At 52.4% G+C, this 14,917-nt stretch overlaps 1 long non-coding RNA gene across 3 annotated transcripts; it reads left to right on the forward strand.

Annotated features, from left to right (window-relative positions):
• Positions 1 to 4,559: 4,559 nt before the first annotated feature.
• On the forward strand, positions 4,560 to 12,951 carry LOC105288489. Of its 3 annotated transcripts, none has more exons than XR_002779104.1 (4): positions 4,560 to 4,963; positions 5,194 to 7,171; positions 10,113 to 10,992; positions 11,622 to 12,951. It is a non-coding gene; the product is annotated as an uncharacterized LOC105288489 (long non-coding RNA). The 3 variants fall into 3 exon arrangements; XR_002779105.1 differs by having other exon boundaries at positions 4,580 to 4,963; positions 7,015 to 7,171; XR_895605.2 differs by lacking the exon at positions 5,194 to 7,171 and having other exon boundaries at positions 4,617 to 4,963.
• Positions 12,952 to 14,917: the final 1,966 nt, after the last annotated feature.

Below are 14,917 nucleotides of genomic sequence, written 5' to 3' on the forward strand. Positions count from 1 at the left end.
GTTTCCCTTGGGGAGGCCTAAATAGCCATGGCCACCCTTAGGGCCTTTGCCCCCCAAGAGCAGCCTATTTCCTGCTTCTGCCTAAGGCTCTGAGTCCCAGGTGGTACAGTCCACCTCCCAAATAGGGAGGGGCTCCCCGTTCTGGGGGACAGAACTGTGTCTCCACTCTTAGCCTGGGCAAGGCTGGGGGTGGGGGTTGAGGACAGGAGCTGTGTCTCCACCTCCATACTGAGGGCAGGGGCTGGTTCTTTCTCACACACTGGGGGCTCCTCGGGAGTAGGGTGGGGTCTTCTCCTTCAGTTCCTCCTCTGGGATCCTACGTGGAGATCCGCCCCAGTGCATTCTTGGGATTCGGGGGCAAAAGCTCTTGCTTACTTAAAAACAGCATCCTCCATAAACTGGGCCAAAGGACAAGAGCTAAAATAAAACAAAGAGGAGATTTTGTTGTTCTTCTGCTTTCATAATTTCAAAACACATTTTTCTGTCCTGCAAGGAGATGCCTCCCCTGGGGACATGCCAGGCCCTTGGGTTGAGTGGCAGTGGGAATGCGCCAAGGATCTGGCTCTTGCCAAAACAACTCCCTCTCCCAACCATCATGGCCCACAGGGCTGAGGCAGTCCCACCCACCCCCACATGGCTTCCTGGGGCCGCCAGGCCGAAACCATCGTAAATAGTTTAACTGTGTTTATGTAGCAGTAACATACGTGTTACCTTTCACAGCGACCACATTCCAGAGGGCAATTGCGGGTGATTTACCTTGCCCCTAGCGGCTGCCAGTCCCTGCAGCGGGTGGGTGGCCTCTGGGGCCCAGCTCTGCTGTCCCAGGAGGACTGTTTTTTAAAGAGCTGCCCCTACCTTTCCATGCTCCACCACGTGTGTGTTCCAGATCTGCGGATTCCTCTGCAGCCTCCCCAGGGCCCTCTGAGGAGTCTGAAAGGTGCTGTCGGGTGCCAGACCCCTGCAGCCCTCAGCTATATCTCCCCTCTTCTCACCTCTCTGGCCAGGGCAGCCGTGTTTGGAGCTTTCCCATCACGTTCGTGGAGATGGATGGACATAGGCTTCAGCTCTGTTCTCAGTGCTGGCCCTGGCACCGACTGCAGCAGCAGTCCCCAGCCAAGACCTATTAATAATTAACCTTTGTTTGGCCCTTGCTAGTACCCGGCACCATTTTTCATGCTTTATATCTTATGAAGTGCTGCTGTGAGCCCCGTTTACAGACAACAAAACTGAGGCAAGGAGAGTTTATGTAACTTGCCCAAGAATGCACAGTGAGTGAAGGGCAGAGTCTGGACTTAACCAGGCAGCCCACACACTCAGCCACCACACTTCTCCACCTCTCCCATGCCACAAGCATTGCCCAAGCATGTCTGGCTCCTGGATGGGGCAGGGTGGCCGGCTGGGAGATAGAGCAGAGGATTGCTGGGTAGCTGTGGCACATGTCCACATCCGTGTGCCCTTGTGCATGCAGACCAAGTGGTGCCTCCCCCACATACGTGCACATGGACACATGCATTTTTGGCATGTGTCTCCACTCACCTGTGTGCACACCTCGTGTAGATACAAAGTACCCCCCACATACCTGCATACATATCTGTATCCTCACCCTCTATACACAAGTCCACCCTATTCATGTGCATTCCCCACACATGTGTTCCTCTATGGACACACGTATATGCAAATGTGTACACCACAACTCATGTGGATGGAGTGTGCCCCCCTATTTTGCTAAACAAGAAGGCATACTTCCTTTCTTTGACCTCCAAGCTAAATGTCATCCCTAAGATAAATAAGGCGGAAATAGGTGTTCTCTCATTATTTCATGTGTTCATTCAACCAGCATTTCCTGAGTACCCACTGTGTGCAGGGCCTTATGCTTAGTACCATGGTGGAAAACACAAATGGGCGCTCAGGCCAGCCCCTCAGGAGTACCACATGCAGGTACAGAGGAGGGCCATGAGCCAGAAGACATAGTCATCCTTGTTGCCAAGAGTCAGCCTAGGGAATGCAGGCTCAAAGCAGTCTCCCAGTTCCTCTCTGGTGATGGCGTACCTGCCTCTGGAGGCCAGGCTGCCTTCCCAGTTCTGGGCATCCACAGGACCTTGTGCGATCCCACAGGCTTGAGTGATCCAGCCAGGGACTCTAGCCCTTTGGCAGGGCCCGGATTTCTCTCCAACTTTCAGTAAAAGCAGCAGCATAACGTCTCTGAGCATCCAGGCAGCTGTGAGTCACCAGTCAGGCCCAACCCTGAACTCCTGTTTGCCTGCCATCCCAGCAGGGTGCTGCCCTGGCCTTGTCCACACAGCCTCTAAAAAGATCCATAGCGTGAGTCTTCTTGATGCCCTGCCCCTCTGCCAGGCCTGCCATGCCCTGCGCTGTGGGTTACACAGGCCCTGCCTGGGCGATGAGGGGCCAGACCTTTTACAAGGTGTCTATTACCTGAGTGTTATACCGAGAAGAACCCTGAGCTGGGAGCCAGGCAAGCAACCTACTGACCTGGTCCAGCTCCACGGAGGTGTGACCTGAAAGGCCACGTTTACAAGGGCCCAAGCTTGTTTAAATGCTCTGCCGTTGCCAGCTTGAAACACTTAATAGTTTTTGAATAAGGGCCTCGCAAATTATGTAGCCAGCTCTGCCACTGGCTGAGGCTTTCTGTGGGTGAGATTGGCAAAGCCCTGCCCACTCTCAGCCTGCCTGCTGCTCATGCCACTGCCAGCTCGGCCTCCTGCCCCGGGCTGGCCCAGGCCACTGAGATGTGGGCAGCTGTGGTTTCCCGGCGCCCACAGAGCGGCCGCAGTGTTTGAAGATGCACTTCAGTGGTGTCCTCAGACTGTGTTCCTTCTGTCGCCCAGCCTGTGGTTGCCCGCCTGCTGCCACCCAGGCCATGAAAAGCCGGGAAGTGGGGCCCTCAGCCTGCACTCGGCTTCTGGTTCCAAGCCCACGTATGGACAGCCCAGCCCCACCCTCACGGGCTGTAAACTCTCTCAGCCTCAGTTGCCTTCACTGTAAAACAAGGGTTAAGATGTCTGCCCTGCAGCATTAGTGAGAGAATCCTGGTAACAAGAAGCCCCTGGTAAGCAGCCTGGCATAGAGTAGGGGCCTGGAGACCATGTAGTTTCAGCTGCTAATCCGTTCAGCATTTACTGAGCATCATTAAAAGCCGAGCCAGCGAAAGTTAGTCCCTACTGAAGTAGCTCACACTCTAAGTGGGGTGTGGGGGAGGGGGTTACTGGAGGCAGAAGTGTAAATTGCTCAGCTAGAATGCAGACAGAATATTGGCATGCAAGCTCGAATGTTAAGGTAACTGAGTTCCAAGGAGGGGCTGTTCCTCTACCACCAGACACCCCTCAGCGACAGGCTTTGCCAGGTCCTGGTCATACAGAAGAGATTCCAGTCCCGCTACTCTGCAGCTGTGCGACATGTGAACAGGTTGTGTTCCGGGATCCGTCTTCTTGACAAGTCGTGGGCATCATCTATACCTCTTTGCTTCCCTTCGGATCACTGAGTATTTATTAAGCACCTCTGTGTATCCAGCACCTGCAAAGGCTCAGTGTCCATCCTCGAGGCACACTACAGCAGCCCCCAGGGGACATTCCCAAGTCATCAGCCTGCTCTTTGCCTCCTGGGAACAGTGATGAAGAGGCCAAAGTCTCTCCATTTTCATGCCCTATTGTCCTGGGTACCACTGGGTAAGTCTGAGGCTCCATAGGAAAGTGATAGCTGGCTGCAGGCCCTCGGTGCTCATCACCCCTTCCAATTCTCAGACCCTCCTTCCGCCCAAGTTGTGGGATCACTCATCTTCCAGAACCCAGGGAACTCCAAACAAGGACAGGCATGCCATGGGAATGGCTATTGGAAAGCAGAGTTGAAATAGGGTCCAGTGATATAGAGAAATATTGGTGGTTCCTGAAGGGAACTTGAACAGGGCAAATGGCATAGCCAGCGTCATATTTAGAAGCTCACTCTGCTTGGAGAAGGGGCTGTGGGGATAATGGTGGGCATAGGAAGGGCTGAGAAGAAACTGTAATAATGCAGACACCTGCCTATGGGAACCCAAGCTCTCTGGATGGGTGGGGAGGCCTCCGAAGAGATTTGGAGAGAGCCCTTTTCTCCCCACCAGCCGCAGCCCCAGGGCCTGGGAAGGTCCATCCTTCCCTTGGTTAATTTCTTGTCCAGCTGGTGGTACCCAGGGTTCGGAATTATTCAGCCTGGGAATCAGGCAGCGAGTCTCATGTCTGCCCCGGGCTGCAAAATAGATTATTTTTATATTAGCTGTCCCTTGTTAACTCATAATTGCAATCATGTAACATTTAATAGAAACACAAAGCGATCCCCTGTCACTGCCCCACAATCAGTCATTAGCCAACAAGATCGAGTAACTCATAAAAAGGGCCGTTAAAAAAATTCCGGAGAAATGGAAAGCAGGAGGTGATGCAAACCCTGGTTAACAAAGGCAGAGGCTGGGGAGGCGTGAGCGGGTGTGAGCCGGTGTGAGCGGAATAACCCAGCCCTGATAAGCCACAAAGCAGAGCCAGCTGCTCCCTCCTCCCTCTGTCGCCTGAGTCAGAGAAGCTGGGATGTGTTCAAAATCGAGCAATGTAATTAGCAGGTTGCATCATGCCCCTCGATTATAAATTACAATGGGCACAAAGAGAGTGGACAGAGGAGCAGGGATTAGATGGGTAATTCAATCCCGGTGACCGGGAGGGGGCGCAGGGCCAGGAGCTGCCACCTGGCCACTCAAGACCCTAGCAGCCCCTGCCTACCATGTCACGGGGCAGTGACAAGGCCTGCTCACTGCCTGCTTTGTGTGGCCTGGGATAATGATTTACAAACTTGAGGAATCAGGAGGTGCGAAAAGAAGATGACCCTCTTAACCCAGCCATTGTCTACCTGCTGCCGGAATCCCCAGCCCCCCACAGCCCAGTGCACCTGTGCACACGGATGCGTTTTGAGGATGGTCCAGGTGAGGATCCCTCATGGGGCCTGGGCCGATAAGATCTAAAAGGGCTGAGAGGGTGGGGGAAGTTGGAGGCATGGTCAGGGATGACTGAGGCTCAGCAAACAGAGATGGACTGAAGGGATCCTCTGAGGCTTCTCTCTGCGGGCAGGGTGGGGGAGGGGGGACACACATAGGATCAGCCAGCTCTGTCCCGGGGGTGGGGAACCTGGATCAACACCAGGCTTTGCCACCAGCAGGCTGTGGGAGACTGAGCAAGCCATTTCTCCTCCCCAAGCTTCGGTCTCAACACTGCAACACACCGTCTGGCTCTATGACCAAGGCAAGCCGTTTCCTATCTTCATGCCTCAGTTTTCGTACCAGGCCTTACCATAACCTGGCTGTGTGACCTGAGACCTCAGTGTCCCTATTTACAACGAGAGATGGGATCCAGACAATTTTTAAAGTTCAGCTTGGACCAGGATGAACTGTTTTGCCAAAAGCTAACTAACTAACCAGCTAACCTATACCTTGGAGACCAGGGAGCCGAAACTGGTGGCTCTGCAATCTGAGCCGAGTGAGGCAGAGGGAAGTCACAGCATAGGCACGCAGCAGGCTCGGGCAAAGCAAGGCACCGGTGGCACCATGCCCCCTGCCCGTGGAGACACACCCTTTACTTCCTCCTGGTGGCAAAGATTTGGCCTGTCCGCCTGGCCTTTGCAAACAGCCTTCACTCCACAATGTTTTCTTAACAGCCCTATTCTTGCACACAGGAAACAATCCCATTAACTTTATTATCTCTGCAGAGGAAGGACAAGAATATATATTTGCCCTTAAGTTCAGTGAACTCAGCTTTCTCTTGAAAGAAAACCACAGAGCTGAGGAACTGACTGTCCTATGGGAAACTTTCTCCGAACGAGGCCCAGCCCCAGCAGAGTTTCATTCTGAGTTCAGAGGAGGGAGATCACAACTGCCCCCTGAATGTGGCACTCAGCTATTCCGGAACCTCCATGTCTTCTCTCCAGGCCTCAGTTTCCTGGATTCTAAACTGATGGAAAGGAATATGTACTGTCAACGAGTAGGTGGAGACTGGGCTGGAATACCAGCAAGCATTACCCTCACTCAGACTCCAGCATCACTCCTGGACTGTCACACAAGCCTCCAGTCTCAGCCCTCAGATCCCTCTGCCACTCTGCAGCCATAGGACCTTGCTAAAGCGTGTGATTGATCACACTCTGCCCTTTCTTAAGGCACCAAAGTCACCCATTTCCTCGAAGTCCCAGCTCTGAGCCTACCTTCCTCTCCAGCCACTTCCCTCTGTGTTGAACCCAAGTTACCCAAGTCCTTGGTCCCTTCCCAGCATATCGCAGGCTATTTCACACCACACCTCTGTGCAAGCCGTTCCCGCTGCTGGGTTCACCCTTTCCCTTGTTTGATAGCCACTTTTGATACAGGATCTAACACTCCACTCTGCTACCACCTTCTTCCAGGAGCCCTCCTCCATGTGCCCCTTCTGTGCTCCCCAACTTGAGCAAAGATCTGCCTTAGCAAGTGTTAAGCCAGATTGAAAAGCAGTGTCTGTGCTGTGTCCCCACTAGACTGTGAGCTCCTTGGGGAGGAACTGGCTGTCTCATACCCGCACACAGTCAGCACTCAGAAGTGTCTTCCTTGGTGAACTGCTGCCTTTTTCCACAATGCGGCCTGAGGCCTGGGGCTGGGGAGTGAATTCTGGAAAACTTCCTCATTTATTTATTCATTTACTCATTTATGTAATATGAATACAAGAAGAGAGGCTGGAGAAGGAGAACATGACCACACCCATCAGCTTGAACACTCCCTCGAAGCTCCTGACCCCAGGGCAAAACGTCCCTGAGGCAGCCCCCTAGGATGGGCAGGAGTAGTGGGGCCTGCACCCGATTGGCAGTAATCTCCCACCTCCCTCAGTCTACAGAAGCGAGTGCGAGGAGAAAGTGACAGGAAGGGGGGTAATCTGGAGGCATCTTTCCACCTGTCAGGAGATCCCAGCACGTCCTCCTGTTGATAAGGCAACTGTCCTTGTGTCTGCATTGCCTAAGCAGGTGACCACTCTGCTCCCACGTCAGGATGACACTAGATCCTTAAGTCGTGACCTCACTCAGGCATCTGTCCTTGGGTCCTGTCTGCTTCTGAGCTGAGAGCAAAAGCAGAGACATAGTACCTGGATACCCTTCCTGGCAACTGCAAATCACAGAACAGGTGTGGCATTCCCATTCAATAGGACAGGAAAGTGAGACTCAGAGAGGTGGACACACTTACCCGAGGTCACACAGCTTGTATGAACCGACTTCAACCTGTGAAGTGCATCCTTTCCTTCTTTCTCCACCCTTGGGGGTTGAGCTATGCCCCATAGCTGGTCTTTACCATGTCCGATGTAGGTAGAGATGTGAATGACAATAATAATTACATGTGTTAGATACCTACTATGTACTTTGCACAGTTTTAAGTACTTGATTTTCATTCGTTCAATTTATATTTATTAAGTGCCTGACACTGTTCTAGATGCTGGGGATATGGCAGTAAGCAAGACAAAGTCCCTGCCCTTGGGGAGCTTACATTCTAGTGGAGAGACAGAATAAACTAAGAAGCGAGTAAATAGAAAATAGTCCAAGTGGTGAAAGTAAGTCAGGAGAAGGGGTGATCAGGGAAGGCTTTTGATTTGGTGACATTTGAGCAAATCCTGAAGGAGCTAAGCGAGGGAGCATGGAACTATCTGGGGAGCAAAAGTGCTAGGCAGTTTTTTGTATGGGATGCCTTAGACTCTGTTTGGAGTTTTAGCTTCCTCATCCACAGAACAGGATGATGCTGTTATCTCCTGGGCCCGGTGGAGAATAGGAGGAGGGCTTGGCAAATGGAGAAACTTGATGCAGGCACCAACTCTGTGTCAGGCTTTGCCCCCAGTCCTCACGACAATCTGGCATGAGAGAAATGATTCTCCCGCTTTATGGAAGAGGAAACTGAAGATTGGAGAACCTGGGTGAGACCCAGGTTCATCACCCAAACTCCTGTCCTTCCCACTGCGTCCAGCTGTCCCCTTATTCTTGTCCCTGTATCTAGCATGGGTTTTTATTTTTTTGTTCTGTTTTGTTTTTATTCTAAGCCCACAAATGAGACAGGTCCAGACTGAAATGAAGCCAATGGACCCTCCCTTCTAGTTGCAAATCCCCCGGGGCCTTGGGAGGAAAGAACTGGTATTGTATGCCTGTGGAAGTGATATGGATTCCTCAGCATTTTCTCTATGTGTGTGTGTGTGTGTGTGTGTGTGTGTGTGTGTGTGTGTGTGTGTGTGTGTGTACGCGTGCGCGCACAGGCGCACGCACGTGCACACGCACAAGGTTGGGGGATAGTCTATGGCGCCCTTCCCCCCAGGATGGGTGCTGGATGCTTCTGAAGGCCTCGTAGGGGTCTACTTTCTCTTAGAACCTGGCTTTTCACTCTGGAGTCTGAAAGCCTCTCCCCTTCCTAACATAGCCGTGTGGGTGCTCTGGCCACCCACACAGTGCTATGGCCTTGGACAGACAGAAGTCCAGGTGTCAAGAAGCTGGGCTTGACCTGGGGACAGCTGGCTCCTGTGGGGAGACCTTCCCCAGCCCCCAGGATGAGGTTGCTCAGGCCTAGCCAGGAAAGTGGACCAAGGGTAGGCTCAAGCCTTGGGTTCCCATGTCTGCAGCTGCTCCTGGGACCACCCCATGTGATGGTGGCTACTGAGGCCCTGAGAGACCTGGGGGGCCCGAGGGGGTGGTATTTTCTCAGCAGGATTTATGTATATGTGCATGTGTGTGTGAGCGTGTGTGAGTGAGTGTTTAACAAGGAGTGGGGCCTGCTTGACTTCTGAGCCTGGAATTTATACAGCCTCTCGTTGGCGGCTGCAGTTTATCTTGAGTGAAAGAATAATAAACTCAGTTGACAGGATGATGTATTCAAAGCATCTTCCTGTCACAGCACAGAGCCCTGCCCGCTGTTAGGATGTCTGGCATGGTGGGGACTGTTATCGAGTGTTTAGGCCCCACGGATTGTCAACAAGCATTGTTTGCAGGTTTGGGGCCAGGCAGAGATGGGCCGGGCTAGGATGGGAGTGGGGTGGGGGTCTGGCCGCACAGGCGGTGAAAGGACGGCCGCCCAGATGGGGTCAAAGAGGCATCTGCCTTTGATGGAAGCTCGGAAGCCAGACCCCTACTCCCTGCCCTGACGTTCCCTTCCTGCCTTGAAGACAGTCCTTCCTAATGGCCTCCACACTGGTCCCAGCCCAGGTCCAGAGGTAAATGGCCAGACTCAGGCCTCACGGCACTCCGCAGGATTGGGAAAACCTCCCCCCACCCATCGACTTCTCATTTTTTCCTTAAGCAAAAAAAAAAAAAAAAAAAAATCAGCATTAAACCTCAGCTTTAAAAAATATGAAAAGGGTGAGAGAAAGCCAGTCACCTGGGCTCACTCATAAGAAGGCTCTCACCCCAGTTCCCTGACCCTCCTCTGGGCAGCCCTGGGCCAGTCCTGTGACCTCTCAGAACCTTCTTCCTGCCCTGGGTGGTAGGGGAATCTCAATGCTTGTCCCACCTATTTTATAAATGACATTGTTGCCAAGCATTAAAGGCTTCTCATGGGGATGAAGTAAGATGAGGATTAGGCAAACACTTTGAACACTTGGAAGCAGAAGACAAATCCAAATTATTTATTTTTTCTCAAAGCCCCCTAAACTTCAGTCAGCAGAGCCTTGCCTTCTGCCTCAGCCAATGTGCTTCTCCCTCAATCTCCACTATTGGGAAGTCCTTTCTTGTACTTAACCTCCAGTTTTTCATTTCGGTTTTAACTGTTGCTTTGGAACACTTCACACGTGGGTCCCAGTTCTGATTCTCTCTTAGGAATCCTCTTTTCTGGCTTAATGGTCTCTATTCATTCCCTGCTTCCAGGCTGAGGGCTTTACCTGAAGCAGCTCCACGACTCCACTTCTGCCCCCAGAAAACATGGGGGAGGGGGGTGGTCTCCTGGGCCCCACATAGGGCTACAGGGACAGCAGCAAGGACAGGGAAGGAAGGGAAGCCCCACATGCCAAGTACTTGACCAAGCAGCTGGCTCCATCCCGGGAGTCAGTTTGGAATCTTATTTAATCCTCTTAACAGCTGGTATCATCCCCATTTTACAGATGCAAAAATGAAGCCTGGAGATGATTCTGTTTTTTGCTCACAGGCAGATGGCAGGAGGAAGACTCAAGCCCAGAAAGTCCGGCTGGCTCCAGAGCTGCACTTGACCTGGCAAACTCAAAGGAAGGCAGGAAAAAATCACCCAGAGGCTGTGGGGCTGAGTCAAACAGCCGGTCAAGGCCACAGGAAGAACGATGGAGGGTCAAGACTGTGGGAGTGAGGCTGGAGTGAGGACCGGTGTAGGAGCAAAGGCCTGCAGGCTGGAGCAGATCCCAGGGGAGACATTGGGAGAGGAGCTCAGATCTGAACACGGGACACATGTGTCCTGAGCTGAGGACAATGACACTGTACAACAGGAAACAGTCTCCTCAGATCCCTGACAGTAATCAGTATTCACTCATTCATTCATTCACTTCTCCATCCCTTCACTTGACCTTTATTTATCCAGGGAGTCCAACCCCTCAGAGTCTAATGAGAAAGACAGACATGTCAGCAGGTCAGGGATCCCCGAGGTCCCCATTCACCCATCCATCCACCCCATGTGTAGTGAGTGCCAAGCTCTGAGTTCTACAGACGAGCGAGCCTGTCCTTACCCTCCAGGCACTCTGACAAGGGGAGAGGCAGACAGACACTTATAAATCGCATCCGTATGTGTTCATCGAGTCAAGCAACATTTGAGAGCCCTCCATTGAAGGTGCCAGATCAGGGCAACGACCAGGACACATGCCTGCGCATGGCAAGCTCAGACCAGTTGAGGACATGAGGAAAGAGCACAAACACTTCAGCTCCAATACACAGGCAGCTGTGGAAAAAACTGAGCAAGAAGCGGAAGGGACATGCAGTGGTCCCAGAAGAAGTGACCCTGCATTTGAACTTGCGTTTGTATGTTCACTTATTCTATCATTTATCTGTTATTGCACAGCTTTTGCATGCTGAGCATTTCTGGAAACAACGGGAGAACCCACGAAAAAGGCCATCTTTTCAATGGGCAGACCGCTCTCTTTGCCCCCTTTGGGGGACAAAACAAACTTGGAGTAGAGACTGCAGTCCTGGGGAACGGGCAGTTACAGACGCTTCCAAGCCATTCAGAGGGGTACAATGGTTAGGAGATGGAAGGCATTTAGCAGTGCAGCCTGGCACAGGTAGAGGAAAGCTGAACCCTTTCCAGTGGGATGCTGCATCTGGGCCATACTGTGCTCTGGCCCTGGCCCCTGAGTGATCTGGAGCCCAGGCCACATTATGCAAGCAGAAGATGGGGAGGGAGTGGGGAAATTGGGACTCTGATAGAGCAAGAAGACCCAAGCTCTGTGCAAGAACATATCTGGGGATCCCTGGGTCCCATTCATTTGAAGAGAGCCTCATTGTCAGGACTTTCTGGAGCCCTTATTTGCATTTGCCCTACCCACCCTATGGTATATTTGCATTCCTATTTGCATATGTTTGCATAAAGCATGCTCCTATCCATATTCATTTCAGGCATTTTGATTTATGTCATTGCTCCCCTTCCCCAGGTGGCTGTCCTGATGTCTTTTGCTCCCCATTCTGGAAGGGAAAACAGGGAAGGGACCATACCCAGCTACGGACAATCCCAGTGTTTCTGTGGCCTAGTCTGGTGAAGGCTGAAAGTGATTTTCCTGATTGCTAATCCGCCTGCCTGGCCATGTTGTGCTCCTGCTGAAATTGCTGTAAGCTTGACAGGTCCCTGAAGACTTGTAAGCTGAGCCGTGTCCTCAATGCTCTTGCTGGGCCTAGGGGAGCACCAAGCCAGAATGAGAACCGCCTGTGAACTGTCGATCCAAAGGCAGCTAATGGAGTGATGAGTGAGCATCGCCTGGAAGTCTGGAAGCCAGCCATCCCACGTGAGTTGCCTCGGCTGACCAGAGGGTTGGGGTCCTGGATAGGGCCCGGCTGCAGCTGCAGGCCTGCAGAGTATGCCCCCAGCATCCGCACACGCACAAATATATGCACACACACAAGTATATGCACAGACAGAGCAGAGTGGAAATTTGACTTTGCAGTTCTTGTGCAGTCTGGAGCGGAGAAGAGAACTGAGAACTCTCAAGTGCTGTGTGATCCCAGGCAAGGCCCTTCCCCTCCTTGAGCCTCAGTTTTCCTTCTGTGCCATAAGAGTCTTCCCAGTGTTGGCTTTTGCAAATGCATGCAGGCAACCCCTGCTCATCATCTGGGCCCCAGAGGGGATCCTTCTGTCACAGAAAGTCCAAGGCCAACTCCGCCATCCTGAGGCTCACACTCTTCCTCCCTTGGAAGCCTCCCTCTGGCCTCTAGGTCACGAGCTTCAGTGAGCTCCTTGTAGACGTGCATGTTGCCAGTCAGCTCACACTCATTATGATGTGACCAGGAAGGAACCAAGAAGCTGCTGGGAATTTAGCCCCCTCCCACATTCCACCCCCACCATCTCCGTCTTAACGAGATTCTCCTGGAGATGCTCCCATGTCAGGGCACAGGAATGTTCCCACTTGGGTAGAGACTGACAGGAAAGCTGGGGGGCTGCCTCGGAAGGCCTCTTGCCCGCCAGCTCTGACCTCAGGCTGAGAGCTCCTGAATCATGTAACTCCCCCACCTCCCCACCACACACATCCTGGGCCATGCGGTGCTCAGCTTGTCACCGACAGGCTCTGCTAAATGAGGTGGCTTGATTGCCCCTTATCGCAGGGGCTTATCTCCTGTGGTCACTTGCCTGCCAGACTCCAGTGAGCCACTCGGCAGGCCTCTCCCAACTTCTCGCTTCTCCAGCCCTGGCTCTCCCCTTGCCCCAAGGGGACACTAGTTTCCATTGACCTTCCCTCTTGGTCAGTCAGGCTGGGGATGAAAAGGGATAGAGGGAACTAAGAGAGGACAGCTTTTCCCCACTGCCCTTGACCTGACAGCTTCACACACACTCTAAGTCACTCACTGTGTGATACAGATTTGGGGGGCCCAGCCCAGCCCATCTGTGGTGCAGTTTTACAACCTACTCCCTAAGATCGAGGGTTTCCTACAGCAGAGGTCCTCTCAGATTGGGGGCTCCCCGAGGGTAGAGATGTGTCTCCACTTCAGTGACCCTTTCCCCACCATCCAGCCTGATCTGCTCACAATACAGTCTCACCTGCTCCATGGGTCAGGGGACAGCGCTCGGAGTCTAGACTGGGCCTTCCATTGCCTAAGGATCATAACACCTAGAGCTCTGCCTGATGGCAGGAGAGAAGAAGGGGCCTGAGCAGAGGCCATGGGGTACCTTTGAGGGAAACAGGCCATCACCTGTGAGGATCTATACACAGTTGAAATAGGAGGCCGGGGAATGGACATGATGATCCTTTTATAGACTCTGGGTCAATAAAACCTTTGATAGGTTCTCAGTGTTCAGCGCAGGATGACACTGTGGTGGGGTGAGTTGCTTATACATATTTTTTTTAATCTGGGGAATGAGTTGTTAATAAAGACAGAATGAAAAAAAGAAGGAAAGATGGAAGATAAGAGGAATGGAGGGAGGGAAAGAAAGCGCAGGGAAAGGGAGGGAAGGGAAAGGAAGGGAAGGGAAGAAGAAAAGAGAAAGAAGAGAAGAGAGAGGAGAGGAGAGGAGACTCGTAAACTTTTCCTCTTTTAAGTCTCCTGTAGGGAAGTTTATTTGTTTAAAATCCTCTTATCTCCAACACTTGTTTCTTTACGGGTTGAGAGGTCTGTGGAGTGAGGCTGGTTTTTCTCCCAGTGACAACAGAATTTCAAACTCCATAAACGAGCCATGGTGCCCGGGCAGAGGAGGAAGATGAGTTTCAGCTGAAAGCCCTCGATGCCTCTTGCTGCCCTTTTTCTATCCATCCTCATCTCGGGGGCAGCCTTCATCCAGACCCAGACCCCTGTGACACAGGACAGGGGCTGTCCTGCCTCTGTGGTAGGCTCCAGCCAATCAGCCGCTCCCCGCCTCTCCTCCCTGCCCCCGTAGACCTGGCTGGACTTCTTCCCTTGAGAACCACCCCTGATGCCAGCCCAGCAAGAAGTCTCCCAGCCTTTGCTTGGGCTGTCCTCCCCACCTCCGTGGGGCCCTCTCTCCAGGTGCTGCCTCTTCCAGGAAGTATATCTTGATGCCCTACTCTCCCTAATCCACTTGTTCATGTGTTCATTCTTTCAACGTATTTTTGAGTCCCTGAGCTGTGCCAGGGATAAAAGATAAAGGGCATGGGGAGCTCAGAGTCCAGTGGAAAAAATCGAATGTCAACAGTCAATAAAAGCCCTTTACGGTGAGTTTCAGTTTACTTCAGTCTATAACCATAATACCTGGTATCATCTGAGGGCTTACGATGTGCCAGACATTATTCTAGATATTTTATATCGAGAACTCATTTAATTCTGGAAACAGCGGCATCTGGTGGGACTATCAGCCTCCCTAGTTCACAGAGGTCCTATTTGCCCACAGTCTCAGCTCATGAGGGTCAGACCTAAATGCAAACCCAGGCAGTTCCAGCCAGAGGCTGAGCTCTCAAACCCAGTGCCCTTAACTGCTTACCTCACAGCAATGAGGGATGTTTCTACATACCCTCAAGCCTACCCTGTGCCCCTCATCCTGTAGGAGTGTCCTGTGATAGTCCTGTCGTGGACCCAACTTCTTGCCCAGGGCCAAGTCAGTCATCTTTGAGAGAAATGACTTGCATTTGGTCCTGCCTGCTCCAGCTCTCCTGAGCCTTGGCCTGCTCTCTGTGACCCATCTCTCTCTGGGGACTGGGCATCTCGCAAACCAGACTGTCAGCCCCTGGCAGGCAGAAATCTCCTCAGCACCTGGCCCAGTGTGGGCCCAGCACAAGACTCCTTGAGC

This window comes from Pteropus vampyrus, unplaced genomic scaffold, assembly GCF_000151845.1.
Source record: "Pteropus vampyrus isolate Shadow unplaced genomic scaffold, Pvam_2.0 Scaffold18, whole genome shotgun sequence".
Taxonomy (NCBI): domain Eukaryota; kingdom Metazoa; phylum Chordata; class Mammalia; order Chiroptera; family Pteropodidae; genus Pteropus; species Pteropus vampyrus.